Raw genomic sequence first — 16,383 nt, 5'->3', positions numbered from 1 at the left:
GCATTAAAAATAATATTCCAAAAAGACATTCCTTTTTATTCAGGTGTTTGACTTTTAACTATCTATGACCTTTTTGCATATGTGGGGGATGTTTTAATGTAGCTGTTACTGTTTTTAACAGAATTCATAGAATCATGAAATTGTAGGGCCCCTCCTAACTCTACAATTCTATGAATTCTATTAAGAACAACACCTCCTACATTAAAACATCACATATATGCAAATAGGCTTATACTTGAGTATATATGGTAGTTTCATTGATGCACAGGAAACTGAGGTGGTGCTCCTGCTAAAGGGCAAGAAACTACAGGAAAGAAGCAGCTGCAGGGAACAACTCATGGTTTCAGTTGTCTCTACAAAATGCACAGAGCATGGGAAACAAACAAGATGAACTGGAGTTTGTAATACAGGATGGCAGGCATTACTGAATGACAGACATTACTGAAACCTGGTGGGATGAGACTCATGACTGGAATATAGGAATTGAGGGGTATAACCTGTTCAAAACGAATAGACCAAACAGGAAGGGAGTAGCAGCAGAATTGTATGTAGTCGGCTGTTAACAACAACTGCTGCTCTCCAGAGTCCGGGGGGGGGGGGGCGGCCATACTTTCCTTTGGTCCCAGGATATAGAACATTTTGGACAAACATTCCACACCCACAAGAACTGGGCACTTTATGTTAATTCCTCCATAAAGAAAGCCTACTGCTTTATTTAAAACAGCCAAGATTTCAGGATGATAACTTGTCCTGTGGGTTCTCTTTAAACAACCCTTCCATGTTAGAAAATGAGTCCACTGAGGTTGTTTGTGTTTGTTTCCCAGGTTTATTAAGTTGCTTTGCTATGGCTCTAGGCCGCTGGGACTTCATAAAGATTGCTGTGTGTGTGTGTGTGTGTGTGTGTGTGTGTGTGTGTGTTTTGTGGGGGGGGAGGGAGGGAGGGAGGGAGGGAGGGAGGGAGGGAGGGAGGGAGAGAGAGAGAGAGAGAGAGAGAGAGAGAGAGAAGTGGTGACCAAATGGCACTGGTGCAACAAATTTAAAATTCACGCTTCTACAGTAGGCTAGTTTCTGCATACACTCACAAACCCTTCTCTATACCCCATCCAGACAAGCAAGTGGCAATTTCAGATTTTAAGGAGACTCTTTGCAGCCAAGCAAAAACACTCAAGGGAGGTGCAAAGCAGGGCTGGTGAGAGGTGTGGCTGGGGGAAATTATGAGGGTAGGACAGAGAGGTCTGGAGGGCCACTTCCAGCCCCATGGCCTGGAGTTCCTCCACTCTGACCAGAGCGAGGCAAAGGGTGATGATGAACCCATCACAAGTCCCCAAGCACAAGAAGACTTGGCATGCTCCCCAGATATTAATCAGCAAAACAGCATTAATGCAAATAAAGACCCGAATAATCTACCTATTTGCAGTTGCTTTTCCTGTTGTGGCAATATCAGTTCAGTCTTTTCTGCATAATGAGTTAGTGCTACTCGTTAGGTCTGGATCGCTGTGGCCTTGGCAGCAACAGGGATGTGAGGAAGGCCCAATAGCGACCGGCCTGCGCTTGGCAATTTAACAGAATCAAAACGATTGCACGCATGTATATACAACAGGAAAACAGTGACTCATCAACCTGCACACTCTGCGCACTCCCATTGACAACACAATTCCCCAGATCCTTGCAGGAAGGGGAACATTTGCAGTAGCAGATGTCAGGTGGTTAACAGAGGATGGAGGAGAAGAAGAAGAAGAAAAAGGGAGAAGGCAGGTGGTAATCCTTCAAGAAAAGCCAGCGAAACAGATCACATTCTGGAGATGCCAACGAGAAGCCCTAGCAACCACCCTTTCTCGCAATCCCAGTTCGCATCAGAACAATGATAGAGGAAGGAATAAACAACTGCCACATCTCAAGGAAGGATGTTTGGAGAGTGTTACTATCAAAAAGGTTTCACGAGAGCTGCTTGGGCTGGATCCCTTCATGCCTTTCCAAAAGTGGCCCAGCCCCAGTCACATGTAAAGAAGGAAGGTGGTGAAATTTAAAGCACAAAAGGTGCACAGGCAAGAAAGGGGGCTGCCCCATGACTGCCTGCCCCCCTCAAGGCCATGAAGCTCACTGGGTGTGACTCTGGGCCAATCACTACCTCTAAGCCTATAACGTACATCACAGGGTTTTCGTGGGGATTAAAGGGGGGGGGACATTAAGCTCCTTGGAGGAAAGTGAGAAAAATGCAATAAAATAAGTAAATAAATAAACAGTACTAGAAAGCTGTTGGTAGGACACTGGTTAGGAGAGGGTGTGTAGAGAAGGGCAGAAGAAGGAAAACTACCAAGTGGGTGCTTGCCTCCCACCCCAGTCTCACACTCCCACCCTTTTACACATGGCTGGGGGATAAACCAATGCTTAAATACTTGGGTCGGCCACTACACTGTGGCAAGGGAAGGGAGATATGTCGCCCTCAAGACATTGCTTTGGCTCCACCTGCCATCAGCCTGAGCCAGCGTGGCCATCGTTCAGGGATGGGAGTTGGGAGTTCTGAAAACCCCTGCTCTAAACAGTGCAAAACTAGAAATAGTTATTATGCCAGTGGAATACCTAGGCAAGCTGCAGAGGAAGGGGCTGCTTGCTCCTCAGCCCCACCTTGATGGGCATGAATGAAATGCACCTGCTAGGACCAGCCAGATTGACTAAAGCAGGTACAATTCTTATTCTGATTCTCTATAGCCACAACTTTCACATCAGCTCTGGTTACCCAGATGCTTCCAGAAACAGTCAAAGTACTGGTGATTACCTTGAGAGTTCTACATCATGGGTAGGCAAACTAAGGCCCGGGCGCCAGATCCATCCCAATTGCCTTCTAAATCCGGCCCGCAGTCCAGGAATCAGTGTGTTTTTACATGAGTTGAATGTGTCCTTTTATTTAAACTGCACCTCTGGGTTATTTGTGGGGCATAGGAATTCATTCCCCCCTCCAAAATAGTAGTCCGACCCCCCCCCAAGGTCTGAGGGACAGTGGACCAGCCCCCTGCTGAAAAAGTTTGCTGACCCCTGATCTACATCATAAGGTACAGCCAACACAGAGCCCACCAAAGGTTTATCAGTATTTATAAAGCACTTCATAATTTAAAAGCCCTACACAATATACAGAATAAATAGCAATAAAATAGCATCTTTCACAAAGAACAGCAGCATTCTAAAAACAGGAATTCAGAGACAACATGGTCCAGTCTTAGGACCATGTTGGTCCTCACGAAACCCTGAGCAAAAAAGATGTGCCTTTGCAAGATGTGTAAAGCAGCTGATGATCACAGAGTGAAATGGGCACCTGACAGTGCAGGGAAAGTGACAGAAAATGCTCATATTGGGTCGCCACTCTGCAGTGTCCAAAATTGTCTAGGCACCAGGCATATTTTGCAACTGGCACAGGTCTGACTGTGACCACATGGAGGTCTCTGGATGCCAGGCTGGCGACTGACATCTCCATCTGGCTGATCCCTGCAGCTTTCTTAAGACAGGTAAGCGGAAGAGCTTATTTATTGCATTTATATCCTACCTTTTTCTCTAAAGAGCACATGCTTCATTCCCCCATTCAATTAATCCCTACAACGACCCTGTGAGGTAGGTATGGAGGCTGTGACTGGCCCAAGGTCACACAGTGAGGTTCATGACAGAGTGGGGATTTGAACCCTGATCTCCCAGGTCCTAGTCCGTCACTCTAAGCACTACACCACACTACACCACACTGACCTCCTAGAGTCCTTCTGCTATGGGGCAGCTATTAAGTTAAATAAGTATGGGAGAAAGCAAAATGTCACTTAGAGAAGGATCTGCAATATTTTCCTTGAAGCTTGCATTTGTTTTATTCTGGATTGTTTTATTTGATGTTTTAATGTGTTGTGAATTGTTTTAAGATTTTTTTATTTAAACTGTAAAGGGACATAGAAATGAAATAAATAATAATAATAAATTTCACTGGGGGGGGAGGCGCCTAGGCAAGCTTTAATTGTGGTATACAATAGGGTAGTGCCACTAGAACCCGTCAATCCCAGCCAAAAGATAGTAAGAAAAGCCATGTTCGAAAAGGCCAATGGCCCACCTAGTCCTCTTCTTGCAAGTGCCTTTGGGAGGCAGGACATGAGGGCAACAGCAATCTCCCCACTTGCAATTCCTAGCAAATGGCACCCAGAGGCTTCCGACAGTGGATGGTGATGAACACAGTCTTCATGACTAGTAGCCAACAATAGCCTTTTCCTGCATGAATTCATCTAACCCTCTTTTAACTCCTTTCAAGGTGGCAGCCTTCACTACCTTTTGAAGCCAGCACAGCCGATGGTCAGGTATAATGGACACTGTAGTCGAATGCCCAAAGGACACCATATGAGATACCCACACAAGAGAAGACACGCCAGCCACCATGAAAGACATAGTTGCTGTCACCTTGCAGAAGCCAATGAGGTCTGATACTAGTAACTGTCTAGAACAGAGAATGGCTAACCTAGCTTTGAGGTGCTATGAGGGTAACTCTAGGCTGGATTTGAGTGGAAAGTGAAAAAAAATATTCCCCCAGTTTTTCTGCAGATTTTCCATTTTGTAAGCTAATGAGTATCATGAACAGATGCAAAGTGCAACAACAATATTTAGACAAGTCTGGCCATTTCAATTTATTTATTTGTTTGTTTGTTTGTAGGGTTGTTTGGTTGGTTGGTTTACTAAGTACAGTGGTACCTCGGTTTAAGAACGGTTTTGGTTTAAGAACGGACTTCCAGAATGGATTAAGTTCGTCAACTGAAGTACTAACGTACAAGTAAAATAAATGTGCTGAACCGGATTGCTCCCTGGGGGCATCAGGTTATCTTACAATACAAATTAGCCCAATTTACATTGGATTTCCCCCCACTTTCAAACCATGGTTAATGACCCTGGCTTCAAGAAACCATACAGTTTTAAGCACAACAGTTTGGACACAATGAGACATTTCCATTAGTAAAAATGGAAGCAAGGGCTTCCAATTTCCTCCTTGCAGCTCACAAAAAAATTGTGCAGATCAAGGGTTGGAGTTGTTAAGGTCCACATCGCCTTTGGGATAAATCTGTCAAGGGCCAGAACAAAAAGTGTCCTCCTACCTTTTCCCTTTCACCATGGAAGCAAACCGTATCCTCTAGCACTGATCTTGGTACAGGGTGCAAGGGATGTGGAATCAATGGGGAGCAACCAGAAAACAAATAGAGGTAACTTAACAAGGTTATTTAATTGTACTAAACATTGCTTAAAATTTAAAAATAAGGGCTTAGTTCTTTGCCACTGGTGGCCAAAACATTAGTAGCCCAGAAAAAGCAAAAGGTTAAAGTCTACACAAGCAACTGAGCACAAAAACTGTCTGCACACTTTTCAAAATTCATATCCATGAGGGCTAGCCACTTGACTTTTTAAAATGTAAGCTGGAAATTCAAGAAAGGAGCACACAATGTCCCTGAGGTATCCAGCTTCAAGGTGATGAGGGAGAGTCTACCAGGTAGGACAACATTTGGAAAACAGAGGAGAGACCGTTATTACTTCTCTCCCCCTGAAGGCTGTTGATGGGCAACAAATGATTTGGCACAGGTACATGTGGACAGGTGGGTAAGAAAACACCTATGGGTTGATTTTGCAAGGTGGCAATTAGAAAACACCCACCCACACACACATTATCGACAGTCTTTAGAAAAATCCTAACCCAGCAGTTCAGAACTAAGGGCCACTTGCCAATCTCACCCGAAACGCTTGCCAAAAGCAACAGCAAACAGATGCAGAGGAAACACTGGAAACTGCCTTATATTAGGACACACTGTTTGCCCATCTAGCCTGGTACTGCCCATTCAGTGGTGGGAAACCTACAGCCCATGGGACAAACTAGGCCTGCAAGGCTGTTTTCCCAAGACCCACAGACCTGCCCCATGCCCAGTGCTAACACAGTACAGTCATACCTTGGTTCTCAAACAGAATCTGTTCCAGAAGTCCATTCTACTTCTGAAAAGGTTTGAAAACCAAGATGTGGCTTCTGACTGGCTGCAGGAGCTTCCTCAATCGGAAGCCATATTGGACGTTCGGCTTCCAAAAAAAGTTTGATAACTGGAATACTTACTCCAGCTATTCCACACTCCTGCTCTAGGTGCTTGGGCAGAGAAGGCTCTCACCTGCTACCCTGATCTTATTACCTGGAGACGCCAGGAGTGGAACCTGGGACCTTCTACATGCAAAGCATGTGCTCTGCCACTCTCACCAGAGAGAATAGAATGGAATGTCTGCTCAGCCACACACCCATACACAAAATTCAGCTTCCAACCAGGGAATGGAAATGATAAAATTGCCAACGCTCACAGAGCTTCAGTTCAGATGGAATGCCAAACCATGGTGGTTTGGAATCCTGGTTTGGAAGGCAAGCTCAAACCATAGTTTGCTAGTTCAGATGCAACAAGAAACTGTAAAGTATTTCATTGAAGCGGAGCAAACAAAGAGCCTGACACTCAGTCCTGTGACATTGCCACTGCCTGTGAAACGATCCCACTGCTTCCATGCCCCCACCACCAATGTCTCATTGTAATGTCACATGATTGCCAGGTGGGGGACACTGCCCATCTTCCAGATTTGGCCCATCAGTTATGTGTGGAGGAGATAACAATCTGGGCTCCTGGCCAAATCCCATTCTATACCCCTTCTGTTGCAAATGAACTGGAGCACAGAAACACATCTACACTGCCCTGGCATGTATCCAGGTCAGAAGTGGAAGCTTATCTTCACAACTGTTAAGATTAGCGGCAAAGGAAAACAAACACAAGGTTTAAGATAGGGGCAGGGAGAGAGAAAGGGTTATATCCAGTGCTAGCCCTTCTCAGAACCGAGAACCTCAGAGCCTATCTTGACTAAGTTAGATCCATAAATTTTAATGGGTCTACTCTGGATACAACCCAAAATTCCTATTGCCAAGGCTTTAGGTAATCCTTTATACCCAGGAGGAGGATTTCACGCCTGGTATTCCAATGCAAACAACAGTTTCTTAAGTGGGCATAAGATGAGAAAAGCAATGGACTTTCCTTCACTGGAGGTTTTTAAGTAGAGGTTGGATGGCCATCTGTCATGTATGCTTTAGCTGAGATTCCTGCATTGCAGGGGGTTGGACCAGACGACACTTGGGGACCCTTCCAACTCTACAATTCTATGATCCTATGGAAGGTAGATATAAGGAATTAGAAGAAACATTAAAACAAAATATAAATACTAGACCTAAAATACTAATCCATGAATATAAAAACCAAAATATTTTAAAAGATAAATCCACCTCAACTAAACTAAACTAAAAGGATGAACGGGGGGAAAAGCCAAGGATATAACCAATTACTTTGCAAACTAGGGGTAAAGGCCTTGGTAAAGAACAGTATTTGTGCCTGGTAATTATAAACAGACAGCGATGACGCCAGTAGGGCCTCCCTTGAGAGAGCATTCCACAAGCAGGGAGCAGTGTTAGAAACAGATATTTCAGCTAATTGCCAAATGGCACCTTAAACCTGGGTGACAGTCACAATATATCTAGGTGCCTTTTTTATAGCAGGGATTATTATTATTAAGAATTATTTACTTTCTATACCTAATAATAATAATAAGCCACCCATCCATCCGACTAGGTTTCCCCAGCCATTCTGGGTGGCTTCCAGCACATATAAAAACATAATAAAACATCAAATACTAAAAACTTCCTGATACAGGGCTGCCTTCAGATGTCTTCTAAAAGTTCTTCATCTCCTTGACATAGAGAGCATTCCACAGGGAGGGCACCACTGCCAAGAAGGCCCTCTGCCTCGTTCCCTGTAACTTCACTTCTCGCAGTGAGGTAACTGCCAGAAGACCCCAGGAGGTAGACCTCAGTGTTTGGGCTGAACAATGGGGGTAGAGACGCTCCTTCAGGTATACTGGGCCAAGGCCACTTAGGGATTTAAAGATGAGCACCAGCACTTTGAGTTGTGTTCAGAAACGTACTAGGAGCCCATGAAAATCCTTTAGGACCAGCGCTATATGGTCCAGAGGCCACTCCTAGTCACCAGTCTATCTGCTACATTCTGGATTAGTTGTAGTTTCCAAGTCTCCTTCAAAGGTAGCCTCACATAGATGACATTGCAGTAGTCCAAAATGGAGATAATCAGAGCACCTAACAGTCTGTGGGCAGGTAGGGTCTCAGCTGGCATACCAGACATGGGCGTAGCCAGGGGGCAGGGAGGGGCAGCTGCCCCCCTAAATCAATAAAAATAAATAAAAATACATAGCAAACTGATGTTCTGCCCCCCTAACAAAGGCCTGCCCCCCCACACAGCAAAAATCCTGGCTACGCCCTTGGTACCAGATGGAGCTGGAAGACAGCTGCCCTGGACACAGAACTGACCTGTGCCCCCATGGATACCTGTGAGTCCAAAGTGACTCCCACACTGCACACCTGGTCATTCAGGGGCACAGTTATCCCATTCAGGAGCAAGGAGTCCCACACACCCGCCCACACCCTGTCTTCCAAAAACAGTACTTCTGTCTTGTCGGGATTCAACCTCAATTCATTAACCATCATTTCCTCCAACCCCTTCAGACACTCACACAGGATATTCACTGCCTTCACTGGTTCTGATTTAAAGGAGAGAGAGCTCTGGGTATCACCCGCATTTTAAAAGAAAAAATCTCAAAGCAGTTTACAACACATTAAAACATCAAGTGAAACAATTCAGAAGAAAACAAATGCAACCTTCAAGGAAAATACTGCAGATCTTTCTCTAAGTGACATTTTGCTTTCCCCATACTTATTTACCTTCCTAGCTGCCCCATAGCTGGAGGACTCTAGGAAGCTACTGATAGCCTTTTACCTCCATGAGCTTGTCTAAATAAGACAGATCTGTCTAATTAAGCTCCTTGGTATCAACAGTCTTGTCCATCTTGATTGTTAGCCTGATGTTGTCAGAAAGGGACACACGATTCCAGCAACTGGTATTTGGAAGCATCTCTGACTGTGGAAGCACAGCATCGCCACCACGGCTAGTAGCCACTGATTGCCTTATCCTTGATTCATCTGTCAGTCCTCTTCTAAAGCCATCCAAGTCGGTGGCATTTAGGAGCAAATCATGTCAAAGGCCCATCAACTCCAGCATTTTCTCTCTAACAGTGGCCAACAGCGAAGCCCACAAGCAGGACATACGGCCAACAGCCCTCTCTTCTGCTCCTCCTCCTCAGCACTTCATAGTGTTTCTGATTCTGGAGGTGGCATATAGCCACCAAGGCTAGCAAACACCAATAGCCTGATTTTCTGTGAATGTGCCTATTCTGCTTTCCAATGGCTGCTAGTCACATTTGCTGTTACAGGGCCTTCAGAATGAGAGACAGTGTGTCCCTGAATAGCAGTCACTGGGCAACACCTGCAAGAAAAGGGCATCGTTCTTATGTCCAGCTTGTAGGCTTCCCACTGGGGCTTTCATTCAGCTGCTGTGGAAAAGAGGATGCTGGACTAGATAGGCCTTTGGTCTGATTCTGCAGGGCTCTCCTTATGTTCCTGAAGCTGGTGGCCACCAAATTTTGCGGCAGAAAATTCCATAGTTTCCCCATTCTTGATCCTAGCTAGGGCCTAGGCAAGAGGCAGGAGCAGCAGGGAAACCTCCCAAGAGTTATCAGAAAACCCTATGAAAGGGTCGTAGCTTAGTAGGGGAGCACCTGCTTTGCATGCAGAAAGTCCCATGTTCAATCACCAATGGCAACTATTCCAGGAAGGGCTGGAAAAATTCCTTTTCCTGAAATCCTGGAGAGTTCCCGCCAAGTCTGCTTAGCTAGATGGGTCAATGGTCTGACTCTGTATAAGGCAGTTTCCTAGGTACCTGGAAAGGCCAGAGGGTCAAAGGTCCCCTGTCCCTGCTTATAAAATGTTTTCCTGCTGCATCAGTGCAGCAAATTCAGCAGTCAGAATTCAACAGCAGCCATCCAGATACACCTGAGAAGCCCAAACCTGAGCCTAAAGGCAACAGCCTTTATGCAGTTTGTCAACAACACCTGATATTGAAAGGTATACAAGGAGAAAGAAGATGGTGCCTGAAGCAAGTCTCCTGTGAGCCTCAGCAGAGGGAGTAGGAATTTTTAAAAAATAATACAAGACACACTCCCAGAAAATAAGCTTATACCTCAGCCACAGATAAGGACTCCGGGAGTCGCCGGATGGCATTCTAAACATCCTCTCTTCCTTTGAGGCTCTTCGAAAGCCCCTTTGAAATCCCCTGAAACCATCCAAAACTCCTCAAAGTTATCTAAAGCTATTTGAGGCTAATTACAACACTCAGAGTTTCCTTCAAACAAAGCCCTCAAATATACGGAGGGGACAAAGTAACCCAAATCTAGTCCGGGGATGGTACTCAGAGTTACAAAGAACTGGGAATTTCTCTTACACAAGCTGCAGAAACGCCCCCAAGAAAAAGCAGGCCAAAATTTTATACTATTTCAAACCAAAAGCAGACGATACAAGAAACATGGAGAGCCTGCACTCTCACGAATGGTCTGTCGACCGTACCTGGCATGGGAGAGGTATACTGTGCTGAGCATGGAAGTTCCATTTGGCTATAATGAATAATAGCCCTCAATAGACTCATCCTCTCCTCCCCCCCAAAAAATAATAATGCTCATCTATATTTTTTAAGGGCAGTGTTCAACTCAAACGTCCCATCAGTGCAAGGATTTGCCTACTAGCCATTATAGGTGTGCTCTGCCTCCACAGCTGGAGGCTGTAATACCAGTTGCTGGAAAACGCAGGAGGGGAGAGGGCTTGTGCTCAGGTCCTGCTTGAAGGTTTCCCACAGGCCTCTGGTTGGCCACTGTGATAACAGGATGCTGGACTAGATAGGCCATTGGCCTAACCCTGCAGGGCTCATCTTACATTCTTATGATTTCTGCTTGTGCAATGGGACTTTCCATCCTCTTTTCCTTTTGCACTCGCACCAATTCTGCTCCAGAAGGTTGGGGGAACCCCTAAGGCTGGTTTTGAGGAGAATACTCTGCTGTGCAAACAAATTCCTCATGTAGCACTACACTGGATATAACCCTAGGTTTAGGGAGGGGGGGAAACAAAGAAATTTCCCCCCATACCATTCCATCACCACCCCAGGACTTCACATTTCTGGTCTTAACTGGTCTACTTTAATATTTCCCTCTGTTTTGGAGCAACAGATCCAGTGTTAGAAACTCAGATATATAAGCTAATAAGGCTCAGCATGGCTCCCAATTTGGCCCATGAGGCTGTTTCCCAAATCACACCCACCCGCCCCACCTCTCACATCACCCGTGACATAAGGTATGGGGAAGGTGAAGATGCAGCTGCCATTGTATGATCAGGAGCCTTAAAGTGCAATGGCAAGGGAGGCTTGCACTCCCTGTCAATCAGCTGATCAGTAGCAAGAGCAGGTCACCTGGGATCAGATATATCCCTGAGTATACCATGGGGAGCTCCTCAGCACAGCTGGACCCAACAGAAAGCAGGGCTTGAAGTTAGTGCTAGCAACTGATAGGAACTGACTTAAAGCTTCCTGGGTCTGGCTGTGCTGTTATGCTTCCCATGGAAAATTCCATAACTGGTCAATCCTTGAAGGGGCTTATAAAGAGCCCTCTTTAGCGCTTTGAAGCATCAACAATCTTTGATCGGCAGCACTTCAAAGTACTAAATGCTACTGGCAAGCCCTGAAGTCACCTGAAGTCAATGTGACTGACAGGTGAGCAGCCTCACCCACCTTACCCAGGGACAAGTATGGCTTAGCACCAGTGTGAAGAACACCTGAGGCCCTCCAGCTATCATTGGACTACAGCTCTCATCCCATCATCTTTGACCACTGGCCAGGTGGATTAATGGGAGTTGGAGCATAATGACATAGAGAGAGGCACAGATTTAAAGTGATGCCCAAACAAGTCCACTATCTTTAACCCCAACACACATAGGAGGAGGCATTTCCAGACAGACCATAACATGGACCAGGAATGGTCACAAGGCAGATGTGCACTGTTCAAGGACACCTTCCCAATCACCAACCAATTTCAGAACTGGGATACTGATAACCCTTCTATCGCAAAAAGCAGAGGGGGAGGAATGAAGTGTACCCCACATTGGATAAGCGCCTTCCACTCCATCCCCAAAATCAAACATTTAGCACACTTGTGGTCCAAGGCATCGTGATTACAAGAAAAAGTCCCAAAGAGAGGCTTTCATCTCTCTCTCTACATGGGGAATATACCCCAAATACTAGGCTAGGGTGGGGGCAGGGGGGAGAGGAACTTTCAAGCTTTAACCAGTAAAAGAGCATGTGTCTGTATCTGCAAAAGGCAAGCAGAGTTTATTGATATTTATATACAGTTTCATAGCCCACCCGTCTCAATTTTACCTGTGGCTCTGGATCTTTAAATGCTTGACTTTGGAAAAATGTGTGAAAGCTAGGTGCTAACAGAAATCAATGACTGCCTGTGACTGCTCAGCACTGGAGAAGAAATCTAATGTAACATTCCACCAAAAAAACACCCCAGCAATTCTACCTGCTAGAAGCCACCTCAAGAAAATAAGAAGCACTCTTAAACACAGGCCATCATCCTAAGAAAAAAGTAGCAGCACCTTTTGTGCCTTTCATCATGCCCCCCCCCCAAAAAAGCTTAAAGAGGTATTGATCAAAGACGACAATAAAAAAAATTCGATTGTCACGATTCTCATTTTGTATTACAGCAACAGCCATTGACAGTAGAATTTTGGATGCGACACACAGTGACCATCTTGAAGGCATAGACAGATCCAACTTCCCAAATGTTCTCTTGTTTCATCATCACCATTTCACAGCTGGGAAGCTGCACAACTTTGGGAATGAAAACCATGATTTGTAGCCGCAAAAAGACACAGGAAAGAGGGGCGTGTTCTCCCTACAAACCCATTAAATGCACAGTTCTTAAAGAACAGATTTAAAATTCTAATTTGATCTACAAAAGGGCGGGGGGGGGGGGAGAGAGAGAGACTGACCACATCAGAAAAACTAACAGTCATTCACACGCACCAGTCTCACAGTAGAGGATAACATCACCCAACAATATACTTCCAACATTCATTACACCACACCACACACGCACTTAATGTCACTCATTTCTCAAAGCAAGACTTTCCTTAATTTCGTCTCTTCCACTTTTAGTCTCTGGGCCAGGATCCTGCCCGCCCCCCATAAGAAGCCACAACAGGATCACAACACAACCAATGAAAAAGATCAGACCCAAACTTCTGAAATTCCGTTGAGATTAAAAATTCTTTCTTTTTTAAAAAAAATAATAAAGAATCCTCATCTTTCTGCATTTGAAATAATAAGAATAAAATTCCACGTTATTACCCTATTTAAAGTGTGCCCTCCCCCGCCAAAAATGCCAATTTCTGTATACAATCAGGTGTGTCGTAATGGAAGAGTGATGTCGGTTGCTATTTTAAAAGATGCCCATACACACACACACACACACACACACGTTTTACATGTATGGCATGTCAGAGACCGATATCGAAGGTAAGAAACAGTTTTGCAGTTTCAGTCACAGGGGACACACACAGATACACACACACGTAGATATACATATCCAGGCCTTCCACAACCACAACGCACGGCCAAAACAATGGAAGGCAGAGATGGATTTAAAAGCAAAACAGAAGCCTGGGCAAAATGGCAACGCTGAAAGGCAACACACTAATTAAAAGTCAAGACTCTCCCAATCCAGCGCACCCGAAATATATTCAGTCACTCTCATTTATGTTTTGGTTTTGAAGCGGCGGAGGGGGGGCAGAGAATAGAAAGAGGTGGGTGTTAACTGGCCCACATCTTCTCCAAAACCAAGGACAAACCTCCATTCTCCATCCCTGAAATCAGCATCGCACAATTTTGCAGTAATAACGATCATTACAATTGCACGGTTTGTTATTGAAACTTCAGAGGGGGGTGGGGAACCAACGCCCTTTCATCAATTCTCCCTTGCAAAACCTTCCAATTCCCTCTCCCCACCACAAATTAATAGCAACAGCAATAACAAGGAGCACCTAACAATAATTTCATAACCCCTAAAATGACTTAAACCAAATGCATATTTGGGTGTTGCTCTGGATTTTTTTCTTTTCTTTTGCATGGAGGCATCAAAACTGGATGGAGGTCTGCTTTGCATTTGCAAAACAAAAACAAACAAAATGGGGTCAGCAGAGTCTGAAATAAGTCAAATATGGAAGGGGGGCCTGCGACCCCTTTAAGGGCCAAAAAGGGGGGTAGGTGGGGAGAGCTAATGGGATTGTTGGGGGGGATGGTAAAAACCATTCCCCTCCACCCCTGGGGTGGGGGAAAACCTGGCCTACTTCACTCCTTCGCTTTCCTTCCTCAGTCTCCATTTTATAACTGCCCGGCCTCCCACCTCGCCCCAGAAAAAAGCCCCCGAACTGCATCCTGAGCCCCCCAATACCCACCTGTTGTGGTTGTAGGGAGCCAAATGTGCCTGGGGAGCCGGCTGGCGGGGGAGCTCGGGGGCTCGGGGGTCAGGATGGCTGCGGATTGCAAGGCAGAGGCGGCGGCGACCTCCCAGGCTTCTCGCGACTGCCTCTCAGTGTCTGCTATGGTTGCCTCCGCCTCCTCCGCCTCCTGCGAAAAGGCCTGTCAATCCCCGGGCTGGAGTGAACAGCTGAACCCGCAGCGGCCAGGCCTGCGAAACGGGACAGCGGCGCCTGCCGGGCCCGCCGGGGAAAGCAGGGCGCTTTGGCTGAGGAGGGATGAAGGGAAAAGAACAGAAAGAAATAAAAAGGAAAAAATGGGTGGGAGAGCAGATCAGAGAGGGGAAAAGAGAAAGACAGAAAGAATGGACCTGATCCCAACAAAATTAAGCACTTAGAGTGGTTGGTTGTGTTATAATAATTTTAAGGTCATATATATGGTTGTGTTATAAGAATTTTAAGGTCATATATATATATATTCATAACTGCATATATAAACCACATGTCTGAAACCCCACAGAAAAAGTCCTGAAACCATTTTGTCCCTCCCAAATTGACCTCAAATATTTCTCTGCAAGGTCGAATGAAAATGGAAAAGCCTCCCCAGTGTCTTTTCCTTCACAAATCCTGTCTTAAGGGTATGTCTGTGTATGAATAGGAACTAAGTATTTATCATTACAAAAGACTGGCCAGTCTCCCCAGGTAATCCAATCAAGTGACCATTAACAGGTAACCTGCCCGACAGGAGATAAACAACGCACTCAGATTTCTGCTGTAGACCACCTTTTCTATGATGTAGGTATGATGCATCTGCGGGGTAGTCTTGGGCTACACCCCTTTTGTGATGTAGGTATGATGTTTCTGGGGGCAGTCTTGGACGGCAGGGCGGGCAATTTAAAATGTCTATATAAGGGCGGGCAGACCTTTGTTCTGAGTCCTCCTGCATGTGAGGGGAGCACCCTGTTGCAACAGCTTTAATAAAGATCAGGCTTACTACCTGCTTTGCTTCTCAATATTCTCTGGTTGGCCTCTGTTATTTTCTCCTACCGATAGAGAACCCACTTAAGGACTCTATATGGGCTCTTGGATATCCTATAAGGGAAGAAGGGCAGATTTCATTTACAACAGTTGTTTTGTTATTTGCCCTTCGCCCTAAAGTCCCAGGGTGGGTTACGACAATTTAAAACACAACATTAAAAATGTTTTTAATGTTTATGTTTATAATGTGGTTTAGTTTTAGTTGTATCTGTTTTAATTTATGCTGTGTGCCTCCTCTGGCCTTTGACTAGGAGAAAGGTAACGTATAAGCAAAATTCATCAATTAAAAACAGTTCTAAAAACTTACAAAAATGTAGTCACAAAAAGTAGATTGTGTCCAGCTAAGCTCTACTCAGAATAAACCCACTGAAATTAATGGATGAAAGTAAGTCATGTCCATTTTTTTAATTTATTTTTTTGCATTGGGTCTGTTCCTGAGCCAAACTAGCATTAGATGCAGCCCTTAATTTACATTAAAAACTAAGGCTGCTGAATCCTTAGTCTACCTACCTGGAAGCAAGACCCATTGCGTTCAACAGGACTTTCTTCCAAATACACATGATTAGTAGAGAGCTGTAAGGCAACAGAACTGTCCCAACCATGGGAACATAAGAAAGTGCTCTATACTAGCTCAGACTATTGGTCCAAGTAGCTCAGTATTATCTACACCTGTGGTTTTCAACCTTTTTGAGGTTATCTACACCTGTGGTTTTCAACCTTTTTGAGTCCACTTCTCCCTTAAGCAACCACATTCTTTCTATGGCACCCCTATGGGAGGCGCTTACACTGAGGTTTCGTTACAGGACATGTGTAAGTGGGAATTCCCCCATTCTGCCCCTGGG

General features: G+C 45.1%; 1 protein-coding gene across 20 annotated transcripts in view; it reads right to left on the bottom strand.

Moving 5' to 3' along the window:
• Positions 1-14,732, bottom strand: part of PRRC2B (proline rich coiled-coil 2B) — a 65,484-nt gene extending 50,752 nt beyond the window's left edge. For 8 of the 20 annotated variants that reach the window (XM_028715665.2, XM_077922705.1, XM_028715666.2 and 5 more), the window contains exon 1: positions 14,483-14,731. The gene's annotated coding sequence lies outside the window, so the exon portion shown is untranslated. Of the gene's footprint in view, positions 1-14,482 lie in introns of all 20 variants that reach the window. The other 12 variants (XM_077922704.1, XM_028715678.2, XM_077922710.1 and 9 more) reach the window with 3 other exon arrangements.
• Between the last annotated feature and the right edge of the window lie 1,651 nt (positions 14,733-16,383).

This window comes from Podarcis muralis, chromosome Z (genome assembly GCF_964188315.1).
Source record: "Podarcis muralis chromosome Z, rPodMur119.hap1.1, whole genome shotgun sequence".
Classification (NCBI taxonomy): Eukaryota; Metazoa; Chordata; class Lepidosauria; order Squamata; family Lacertidae; genus Podarcis; species Podarcis muralis.
This window is presented reverse-complemented; position numbering and strand designations above follow the sequence as displayed.